Source organism: Macrobrachium rosenbergii, chromosome 2 (assembly GCF_040412425.1).
Source record: "Macrobrachium rosenbergii isolate ZJJX-2024 chromosome 2, ASM4041242v1, whole genome shotgun sequence".
In the NCBI taxonomy this organism is placed as follows: domain Eukaryota; kingdom Metazoa; phylum Arthropoda; class Malacostraca; order Decapoda; family Palaemonidae; genus Macrobrachium; species Macrobrachium rosenbergii.
In genome coordinates, this window is record NC_089742.1 from 9,906,448 (window position 1) to 9,917,908 (window position 11,461).

General features: G+C 42.0%; 1 long non-coding RNA gene across 1 annotated transcript; it reads left to right on the forward strand.

Moving 5' to 3' along the window:
- Positions 1-9,178: 9,178 nt before the first annotated feature.
- Positions 9,179-11,233, forward strand: LOC136843753 (uncharacterized). Its single transcript, XR_010854663.1, has 2 exons — positions 9,179-9,313; positions 9,545-11,233. It is a non-coding gene; the product is annotated as an uncharacterized lncRNA (long non-coding RNA).
- Positions 11,234-11,461: the final 228 nt, after the last annotated feature.

Below are 11,461 nucleotides of genomic sequence, written 5' to 3' on the forward strand. Positions count from 1 at the left end.
TAAAACCAAGAAAGTCCTGCTTATGACCAAATGAAAAGGTATTTGAAAACTTTACCTTAGATTTTCCGGGATTTACAATTGAATGTAGAAGGTCGCCATATGGTAATTAGAATTCTTTTGCAAATTTACAGGAATTTATTTACAGAGACTTAGCAAATAACCAATGAGACAACAAACAGCATGATAACTAGGGGGGGCAAACTCATAAATAGGACACATGGAATAAGAATGCAAGGATTGGCAACAATCAAGTTGATTAAAAATGGGGCCAATGTGCAACACAATCAGCCCAATGAAAAATAATTACATTTAGACTTGCTCTGTTTACACGAGACAGTCTCAGATAATGCAAATGGTGGAACTCCAGGATGGGAGAGTGATTTATATGAACATTTTCGGGCCACAACGGAATTTGGTAATGACTGCGACCAGGAATTTTCAGGATTTTGGTGGCAGACGAGATACTGAAGCATGGATTGCGATCAGTCGCGTGTCTCCCCTGAAAGAGACTTTCTGCATTAGCCCTGCTAAAACTAAGAGAAATGGAATCTACCTATAAAATATCACCCAATACACGTTCTTAAATACTAAAATGACGTAGCCCAGAAGATAATTATTAGAAAATCACCTTATCACAGTCTTGGAATCGTATTCGATTGGGCTTTTGAAACAAGGAACACGTGCTCGCCATCACACAAAGGGGGAAGCTTGGGTAAAGGAAGGGATTAAACTTGAAGATAAATGAGAGAAATGGAAGGAATTTAGTGGTGAGAGACAGGGGTGACTGGCATCAAATTCACTCAGATATTCAGACGAATATTTGAGCTCCGAAATACCACATCTCGGGCATACAATCGTGAAATTGGGCTGCCACCAAAGACAGACATACAATCAGGACTGTCGCTGGAAGGGGTCTGCTGGGTTGCTGCTTCGAGCAGGCGTCAGAGCCATAGGTCCCAAACCTGAAAGCAAATTCTTTGCCAGTAAACAGGTCAAAGGAATAGCAGTCTTAAAGATAATGATCCTAAGGTTTAAGGTGCTAGCTCCCCCCAAGTGTTTTATGCCCTAATTTCTATTTCCTCCCTATGCCTACTTTGAAAACATGACCCAAAAGGGGGGGAAAATCTTGGTGTGTTTTGGTAGCAGGGGGTTGAAAGAGGGAGACCCATTGTCTACCCTCCCTGGGCATTTCCTGTAGGCCACGGAGGCATGCTTTCTCTTTCCATATAAGTTAAAAACACCTGAGTTTCGCCATATTGGCGCCAGCTAGAAGCTAACTAAAATGATAATTCTCCCTAGAAGTTAGCTAGATAGCAGCTAAACAGGAGGGAGGAATGTAAATCCTTGACAGGTCCCCCCTTAAAAAAGGGTCTTCACACCCTTTCGGGTGTGAGGGTCTTAGCTAATTCCTCCCGACAGGCCTGTGACCCTACATAAGGTGGATTGTGGCTCTGCACATCTAAAGGAACTTACCTAACTGCTAAGAGGGGTTCTGAATTGGCTAATTTACAGGCCTAACCTACCTAAGGGTATGGATATGGCTACTAACTGGCTAAGATGACGGGAGAAACTTACGCCTAGACAAATGCACACTGTAAACACCTAACCTACTATCCCCATGACTCTGGCCCTGAACGAGCTGGCACTAACGAATGGCAAGCACTGAGTTATGAACATGCAACAAATTGAAACATGACGCACCTGAAGGGTAATTCACAATGTATGATTAAGAATATATCAGTTTGAGTCTAGAGTGGGTTGGAAGGAGGTTAGTTGGAAAAGGGTTAGTAGTACAAAGGGCTAAGTGGTTAATGGTTAATGCTACAGGCTCAGAGGTCACAGGCTACCTTCTCTGGGCAGGTGCCAGGATCTTTCTAAGATGGAAGCGGCACTGTGCCAACGGGCACGAGTGCCAAGAGAGCTTATGGCTCTGACTCACTAAGTGAATTTCTTCCGCCCCTTCTTCTTCTTTGGGGGCCTCCAGGGTCTGGCTAGGCCATTCGTAGGGGTGATGAGGATACTGACTCTGAAGAATGGCCAGGAGTGCCGTCAGGTGCAGGATCAGGGGCAGCCTTGAGGGTTACGGGCTGGCCTCCTACTTCGGCTGCTGCGACAACCATCGTGGGGAGAAAACCAGCGTCTGCATCTTGGCCAGACAGCTCCTGGTCGACCAGAAAAGAGGTAATGTCCAGGCCTGCCAGAGGGTCGTCCTCAGCAGGTGGAAGAGGGTGGGAGGAAGAAACATCAGGGGTCGGAGGGTCGCATTGTGCGATGATCACAGTTGTGAGATTTGGTGGATCTCCCGTAGGAGGATCCGAGTCATGTTCGGGGTCCGGCACTGGCACTAACTCAGGGCCAGGCTTGGGAAGTACGCTTGGCAAGGAGCATCCAGCCAAGATGGGTGGAGCTTGGCCTGACCAGTGCTCGCAAGTGGCACTGGCAGTGAATTGGTGTCAGAAAAAGCTGAAGGGAGACCCAGGGGGTCAAGACCCCTCAGAGTCCCTGGCATGATTTTGTACAGTGATTCCTGTCTTGGTGAGAGGATTGGGCCTCTTGTTTCGGTGGAGTTGGCCGCTGCGGCTAGCCTACTGGGGCACTTCGACCATCTCTCAGAATGGTCCCTTACATTGCAGGTCCTGCAGCGGCAATTTGTTCGATCCCTTTGTGATGAGGGAGTAATTCTTTGGTGGCCGTCCGGGCTCAAGACCCGCGGACTAGGCCTAGAATGTGTTTGATACTGGTGGGTCCGGTTCGCTTTTTGGCGAACGGAAGATTGGGTTGAGGGTGGCACAGCTGTCACAGAGGCTGTGTCCCGCTGAGGAGGTTCTGGCACGGCCTCGCTGGCAGAGGCAGTCAGGCAATAGAATGGCGGAGGTCGGGGGCATCCCCAGAGGATGTCCCGTCCTAGCAGGAATTCCACTCCATGCGTGATACGTTTCACTACGCCCAGGCGGTGAATCTCAATGCTCCAGTCGGTAATCACCTGGAGTTCGACTGTGGGAACAGTTATGGACTGCTGGTCTACCCAGGTTACCGTCCACCAGACTTCCTCATCTATGAAGACACCGGCTGGCACTTTGGCCTGATCAATCAGGCTAATATCTGAGCCCGTGTCAGCAGTAGCCAATAGGTTCACTATTAGGCTAGACTCATCCAGAGGGGCTATGGTGATGGACTTTGTCCAGACCTGCTCAGGGTGAGCCCTTTCTGGCGGTTCAGCCAGAGAGGATGTGGTACTGATCAGATGGACATGCCTGGGAGCAACCACATGTTTTGGGCATGCAGGATACCCTGAGGTAGAGTGTCCTGATGCTCCACAGTTTCGGCAGGTGCCCCGGGGGTAAGATGATTTCCCAGCAGTGATGGTGGGCGGAGAAGCTGGTACTAAATTAGGAGAGGAAGAAGGATGGTTATTGGTAGGCTGTCGAAGGTTGTTGCCCGGTTGATTATTGTCCCTGTAGTGGCAGTCTGCTACAGCATGACCGTACTTCTTGCAGATGGTGCACGTAGGCCTGCTAGATGGACCATTCCGCGGGCGATTGAAGGCCGAGAGGTGTCCGGGGGTTACTATTTTGCGCTGCAAGGTGCTGTAGGAGGGGTTGTATGTTTCCCAAGCATCAGCTAAGCGGCAGGCTTCCTTGAGGGTGGCTGGCTGCTTATCACTAAGATACACAGCCAGAGGCCAGGGCACACACTGGAAGAGGTCCTCCAGCATGATCCTGTTGAACACATCGTCGAAGGTGTTGCACCACAGGGATTCGAACCAGCGGGTCTCAGCCCGAGTCTTGTGACAGGCCCATTCTGTCCAGGACCAACCGGCGTCCTTGGCCATACCTCTGAATCGTTGTCTCCACCTCTCTGGAGTAATTTCATACACCCTATTAATGGCCTCACAGACGGCAGCCATGTCTCCTTGTTGATCTCTTTTCAATGCTCTGTGGGCAGCCTTAGCCTTACCATCCAGGTGATTGGTAAGCAGTAAGGCCCTTTCCTCCAGGCTAACATCATAGGTCTCAAAGAGGAATTTGATCTCTTTGAACCATTGTTCTGGCTCATCTTCTGTCCATTTGCCAACGAGGTCATTGACTGTCGTGAGGGAGGTATTTGGTGCAAATGGGGTGAGGCTGGATGCTTGTTGGGCTGCTAGAGCTTCGGTGTTATCTTTCTTGGCTCTCTCCAACTCGACCTCCTTGTCTAAGAGCCCCAGCTCACTTTCCTTGAGGGCTAGTTCATGCTGTCGTCTCCTGTCTTCTTCTTCTCTCCGCTGCTCGGCTTCTTGCTGCCTTTGTTCTTCTTCATACTTTCTCCTCTCAGCGATCTGTTCCTTTACAAACCTTTGAAGGGTCTGGCCGGAGAGACCGTCCTCCTTTCCTATATTCCTAAAATATTGGTGCTCCTCGGTTGACATGTTGCTGATGGGAAAGGGGTGCTGAGTGAGTTACGTGGGTGTTCCCAGAGGAAAGGGTTTTGTGACGATGAGGAAGTGTCCTTAGACTAGTGGCACTTCAATGAGTGGCACCTTTGAATGATGTAGCACTGTGGATGAGTGTGCCGTGCGAAGGTCACACTAGGGGAAAGCGTTCCTGAAGGAAGTCTGAGTCCTTGTGGGCGGATACGCTAGTAAATGGAGTGCTCCTGAAGGCTCTATGGTCCTTATGGGCAGATGCACTGTTAATGAGGTGTTCCTGAAGGAGCTGCGGTCCTTATGGGCAGAAACACCGGTTGTATGGCACCCTGTTTCTTCAATACAGGTGCAATGGCTTATAAGATGTTGCTTTGGTTAGGTGGCACTGTGGTGCCGGTGCGCTCCGTGGAGCAATGCAAAATGTCAGTGCATGAATCGGCCCTGAAGGTGAGGTACTCTGCCTGAGCAGAAGGTAAGTAGGGAATAAAAGGTAAATGAGAGACTCCAGCAGAAGGTAAGAGATAGGAAAGTGAAAGGAAACATAAGTGCTTCAGTGATTGGGTGCTTAGCAGTGCCGCAGATTAGTGGCACTGAGAGAAATGGAAACTGGATGTGACACGAGTGGGTAGCTAGTTATGAGAACTAGTGGGTGCTGCCTAACATGAGGACAGGTAGGCTATGAGGGAGGCACACCATGTGCAATAGGTTTTTAGCACTTGCAACACGCAAGTCTGAGATAAAATATACCCACTCCCGCACTCCCATTGGAACAGGTAACAAGATATAATATATATGCTCTTTATAGTGTACGCTAAATGATCTGGGCTGAAGCACTTGGAAAGAAAAAGCTGGTATGCTTGATTACTCTGCTAAACACAAATGTTCAGAAATTACACCCTGTGTATATGATAAAATTTTTAAATGGGTAATGAATTTGAAATTCCCTGATTTGTTATTAATGTAATTCTTTGTATCTGCCTTTTATAATTTATGAGTTGATTCCCAAACTCGTAAGTAAATTACGTCTGTCCCGTGTTGAAATGAACTAATGCAGGAGGGAAGTGGAGGGAAGAAAAATAAATCTCTCTCTCTCTCTCTCAGTGAGCGTTAGGTAATGACACGTATTTGTTATGAAATTTTAATCACTTTATTTTGCGCTTAAACAAAATACCTTATGGTTGCGAAATTGCGTTAAGATTTGAGTATTTTATGGAGTTGCTACTGCCTCGCACGCATCAAAAAGCTTAGGGTATGGTACGCAAGGGTTTCAAATTGTTTCACAAAGTTTCCTGAGTTTCGTTAAGCACACAAGGAGGAGGCTCGTTCCTTGAACGAACGTTGTGGGAACGAATACGCACGGGAAACAGCTGATCGAAGGCTCTTGCTTCGTCATGCGACAGGACGAAGTGGAATTGGAGGGAAAACTGCACTTTCTTGCTAAATGCTGGTTTTAAATGCGAAATGAATTATTTAACTTTGAATATCAGCACTGCCTTTACTTTACATTAATATTCTTTCATATGCACTGGGAGGGTCTTTAAATAACTACGCTTGGAACTGTTTTTTATTTCTCCAATACTGGGACAGTTCTACGCATGCGCCGTTTGAACACAACTGTTTCTCGCTAGCCGTATAAATGCCAGATATCGCTATACGGTCTCCTGTAAGCTAATGGTTATTTCAAAATGTATCACTAACCAAGAAATGTACATTTTCTTTGCCGTAACTATTCCGAAATAAACTCCTAGCTACTGGTCCTAGCTTACACATGCAAAATTCCCTAACTAACAACTTCCTAATTTCTATATTTACTCGTCTACAACTCGACACTTTGTCCTACACTCTAGAAATTTTGCGGGCCGACACTTCGTGCCTACCTCTCTGTTTTCACTAATATAAGAACCCTATGCGTTCCCATGTATTATGAACGCTTTTACGATACGAGAATTGTTGCGTTTCTTTCACAAAGCATTAAAATACCACTTCTCTGATTCCCTTAATATTGGGACATGCACACACTCTGTTTACCAAGGTCGTCGGCTCCGATCACTTTCCTGTGCTTTTGAATAATGAAATGATTACCGTGACTGAAATAATTGATTTCATATATTCCTGGTTTTCTGGTCTAGCTTAATAGTGAGGCTAATTAACGCTAATAGACTAATCCTGGCAATTGGTCATCACTGTCATAAACTGGACTCTTGGCTGGTGAGAAATTGAAACAAAATTGTAATGACGCTGCCATGAAACCAAGAAAGTCCAGCTTATGAGCAAAAGGAAAAGTTATTTGAAAACTTACCTTCATCCAGCTTATGAGCAAAAGGAAAAGGTATTTGAAAACTTACCTTAAATTTTCCGGGATTTGAAATTGAATGTGGAAGGTCGCCATATGGGAATTAGAATTCTTTTACAAATTTACAGGAATTTATTTACAGAGACTTAGCAAATAACCAATGAGATAACAAACAGCATAATAACTAGGGGGGCAAACTCATAAATAGGACACATGAAATAAGAATGCAAGGATTGGCAACAATCAAGTTGATTAAAAATGGGGCCAATGTGCAACACAATCAGTCCAAGGAAAAATAATAACATTTAGTCTTACCCTGTTTACACGAGACAGTCTCAGATAATGCAAATGGTGGAACTCCAGGATGGGAGAGTGATTCATATGAACATTTTCGGGCCAAAATGGAATTTGGTAATGACTGCGACCAGGAATTTTCAGGATTTTGGTGGCAGACGATATACTGAAGCATGGATTGCGATCAGTCGTGTGTCTCCCCTGAAAGAGACGTTCTGCGTTAGCCCTGCGCAAACTAAGAGAAATGGAATCTACCTATAAAATATCACCCAATACATGTTCTTAAATACTAAATACGACGTAGCCCAGGAGATAATTATGAGAAAATCACGTTATCCCACTCTTGGAATCGTATTCGATTGGGCTTTTGAAACAAGGAACATGTGCTCGCTGTCACACAAAGGGTGAAGCTTTGGAAAAGGAAGGGATTAAACTTGAAGATAAATGAGAGAAATGGAAGGAATTTAGTGGAGAGAGACAGGAGTGACTGGTGCCAAAGTCACTCTCGGCTTACCTATTTCAGACGAATATTTGAGCTCCGAAATACCACGTCTTGGGCGTACGATCGTGAAATTGGCCCGCCACCGAAGACAGACATACAATCAGGACAGTCGCTGGAAGGGGTCTGCTGGCTTGCTGCTTCGAGCGGGCGTCAGAGCCATAGGTCCCAAACCTGAAAGCGAATTCTTTGCCAGTAAACAGGTCAAAGGAATAGCAGTCTTAAAGATAATGAGTCTAAGGTTTAAGGTGCTAGCTCCCCCCGGGTGGTTTATGCCCTAATGTCTATTTCCTCCCTAAGCATTCTCTGAAAACATGACCCCAAAGGGTGGCGGGGGGAATCTAGGTGTGTTCTGGTAGCAGGGGTGTTGAAAGAGGGAGACCCATTGTCTACCCTGCCTGGGCATTTCCTGTTGGCCATGGAGGCATGCATTCTCTGTTCATATAAGTTAAAAACACCTGAGTTCCGCCATATTGGTGCCAGCTATAAGCTAACTGAAATGGTAATTCTCCCTAGAAGTTAGCTAGATAGCAGCTAAATAGGAGGGAGGAATGTAAATCCTTGACAATATATATATATATATATATATATATATATATATATATATATATATATATATATATATATATATATATATATATATATATATATATATATATATATATATATATATATATATATATAATGGAGCTTTTCCTTTAAAAGGGAGGTCTGCACATCATGAATTCATGGGTTTTATTAGGCGAAGTTTGCTGCCCACTTGACCTGCCTACCATTGGTAAATGGCTTTATGCATTTCAAGCTGGTCGCTCATCTATGTAATTAGCGGGCCAGACGATGTTTATTTGGCTGATCGGGCGACCAACGGTATTGTGAAGCAGGTACTTAAAAAAGAAATAAAAAAAATACTCTTATTATCTCCTCTGCTACATTTAATGATTGGTTAATTTTGATCTTTGAACCAGTGATTCTATCCACCATGAGGTAATTCTAACTAAACATTTTAGTAATGTGAGATATAAAAGGGATTATTTGTTGACATGCAGAATGATGAGATTGATACTTATATTCATTTATATATTTTAAGACTGGCAATTCTTGTATAGCAATAAAGATTAACTTTCTCTTTTTTTGCTACAATAAACTTAGCCCTCTGATACACGCCATAAATTTTCGTTGATTTCATTCATTAAATTCTGTTGTCATATAAAAAGTTAAAATCCTTACAGGTGATCTTAATCCGAATAGAATAGATTGCCATAAAATTCTTACTGGTATCGGAGTCAGTTTTTTTTTTTACTTTTTTGTCCATCATTTTTATATATTTATATAAAATCTGATTATTAACAAATGTCATGCCTCTCATTACATTACAGTAATTTAATTTCTAATATCTATATTCAATCTAGAAATGCTGAAAATTTCTGAGAAAATGTAATTTCTTCTCTAACCTAAATATGAAATTTTAGAACTACCACTTTGGGTTGTTTGCTTATTTTTTCTTTATCTGTTCACTCGGCTCCAATCAAACGAATAATGCACAACTGCAAATCGTTAGAGAGGCAGACTTCCAGGTGTAAATAGAACTCAGACGCTGAAAAAAAAAAAAAAAAAAAAATGGTGGCCGGCGTGAACAATTCACCTATTCGACTATCCTTGAAATCGCGGACCGAGCTCGCTTTTGGTTCTCCCAAATAACTAGGCTTCAGTCTCCCCCGACTTGATTTTGGTCAACTATGTAGCGAACGTCGGTCAACTGCTTCGTCGGGGGAGGCTACAGCGACAACTATTCCTCTCTTGTCTGATGTGATTATTTTATGCTGTAAGCATTACGATCTCTTATTTGCAAGTGGAATGTACAGAGTGTGTTCTTAGAAAAATTTTCTTAGCCAGTCGAGTTTTGTTTCAGCTATTATTAGTAGTTTTCTTTTTTCTTTTTTATTTCCAATTACTTTACTGGGTTAGTTTCTTTAATATCTCCTCTTTGGAGACCGATAAGGGTACCCGAAAACATCAACTGGGCGACATTGTTAACTGTCCGATTTTGTTCCAGGCTTGATGACCGGTCCATTACTTTGGGTTTACAGTGGTTAAGCGGCTAATCTTCCAACATAAGTGTTCTGAAGTGTTCTCTTTGGCTTCTTCGAAGAAGAACTGAAAGAATCTCTATGCAACATGCATTCTTGCTTGAGAAACTTACACCCAGCATGAAGGTAGTGGCCGTCAGCTTGGGTTGTTGGAGACACCACAACGAGTAGAGTGAATATGTTGTCGGATTTTTTAATTATAAAGTATTAGATAAGGTTCTAGTTAAGTCATCTTTGTAAAACCTTCAGACGTGTAACTAAGTTTGAATGTGTATTCCTGTATTAAAGTAGATTTAGAAACTTACATTTAAAGTTGTTTTCGGATGAAACTGAAGATTTTGTAACTTAGATTATAGCTTCTGATTAAGATCATCCTTGTAAAACCTTAAGACCGTGTAACCAAATTTGTGTATTCAGATGAAAATGAAGGTTTTATAGCTTCTAATTAAGATCATCCTGGTAAAACCTTTAGGCCGTGTAACATATTTGTGTATTCAGATGAAAATGAAGATTTTGAAGCTTAAATTTAAGTGTTTTCAGTTGAAACTGAAGGTTTTGCAACTTAGATTACAGGTTCTAGTTAAGCTTATCCTTGTAAAACCTTCAGACGTGTAAAACCTTCAGACGTGTAACTAAAGTTAAATGTGTAATCGGATGAACTAAAGATTTTTGAGTTTAAATTTGAAATTGTTTTCGGATGGAACTGAAGATGTTGCAACTTATAGGTTCTTTAGGTGTGGTATTTCTTAAGGGAAACTAACACTGTTTAGGTACTTGTTACCACTGCCAGTAACGTTTATCAAACGGAATGAACTTCTAATTATCATCAGGTTAATAAGTAAATTCTCTGTAATTGTTCTTAAATCATAAATGTTATTTCTGATTTTGCACTGATTTGTAGTATTCTAAATTGAACCTGTGTAATTTGGAAGTTATACGCTAAGAAATTATAGTTAATATGAATCTGGTAGCATATTAATCTTAAATGCCTAAGTGGGAAGCCCCTTCTGTGTAACCAGAGCTATTATAAATCTGTGCAGCAGTTTTACCTTCTTTGCATGAGGTAGAATGCTAAACTTCAGTTACCACATATGTTGAAGTATCTTCAATAAACTTCAGTTGCTATATATGTTGAAATTATCTTGAATAAAACAGTTTTGTGTGGAATTTGTCATACAGTAACAAACGTAATAGCTTGAATATACGGTGGGAATATTATTGTTTTATAAATTAAAGCAATAAACATCTACATGGATATTTAGTCTAAAATAAATTTTATTGGTCTGAACATTAACTCGGATATAATTCTAATTTTGTATTAGATTGTATACTGCAAGCCCATTTAACCTGACAACCAAGTTTTATTTTGTTTAAAACATTTATTGGTCTGAACTTAATAAAACTCGATGTAATTTTTTTTTTGTATTGTTTGCTGCAAGCTCTATTTAACCTGGAAAACTAGATTTATTTTTAGTTTTAAGCATCACGTGCTCATAAGGCATGGCTAAATCTGAAAGTCCAAACTAGTAAGAGGCTTTGCCACCTACTGTAAGTGCTGTAACTTAATTTTAAGATCATTTTCGTGTAAGAATTTCAGAGGTTCAGTATTCAAGGAAATGTTAATCGAAGAAATCAAATAAAAGCAACTAACTAAATCCATATCTTTTATAATCCCTTAACTATCCTCAACTGTTGATGTTACATGACTTGTGTAACAATGCATGGAAATAACTTCTGATGGTTTAAAAGTAAAGTATGATCTAAGAAAAGGCACTTAGGCCACAGAACCTTGGTATGGATTTAGCAGTTTGCAACTTCTGCTGCAGGCTCAGTGAGTCTGCTTGGATTTTACATTATGCAACCAGGCTAATACCAATGTTTCA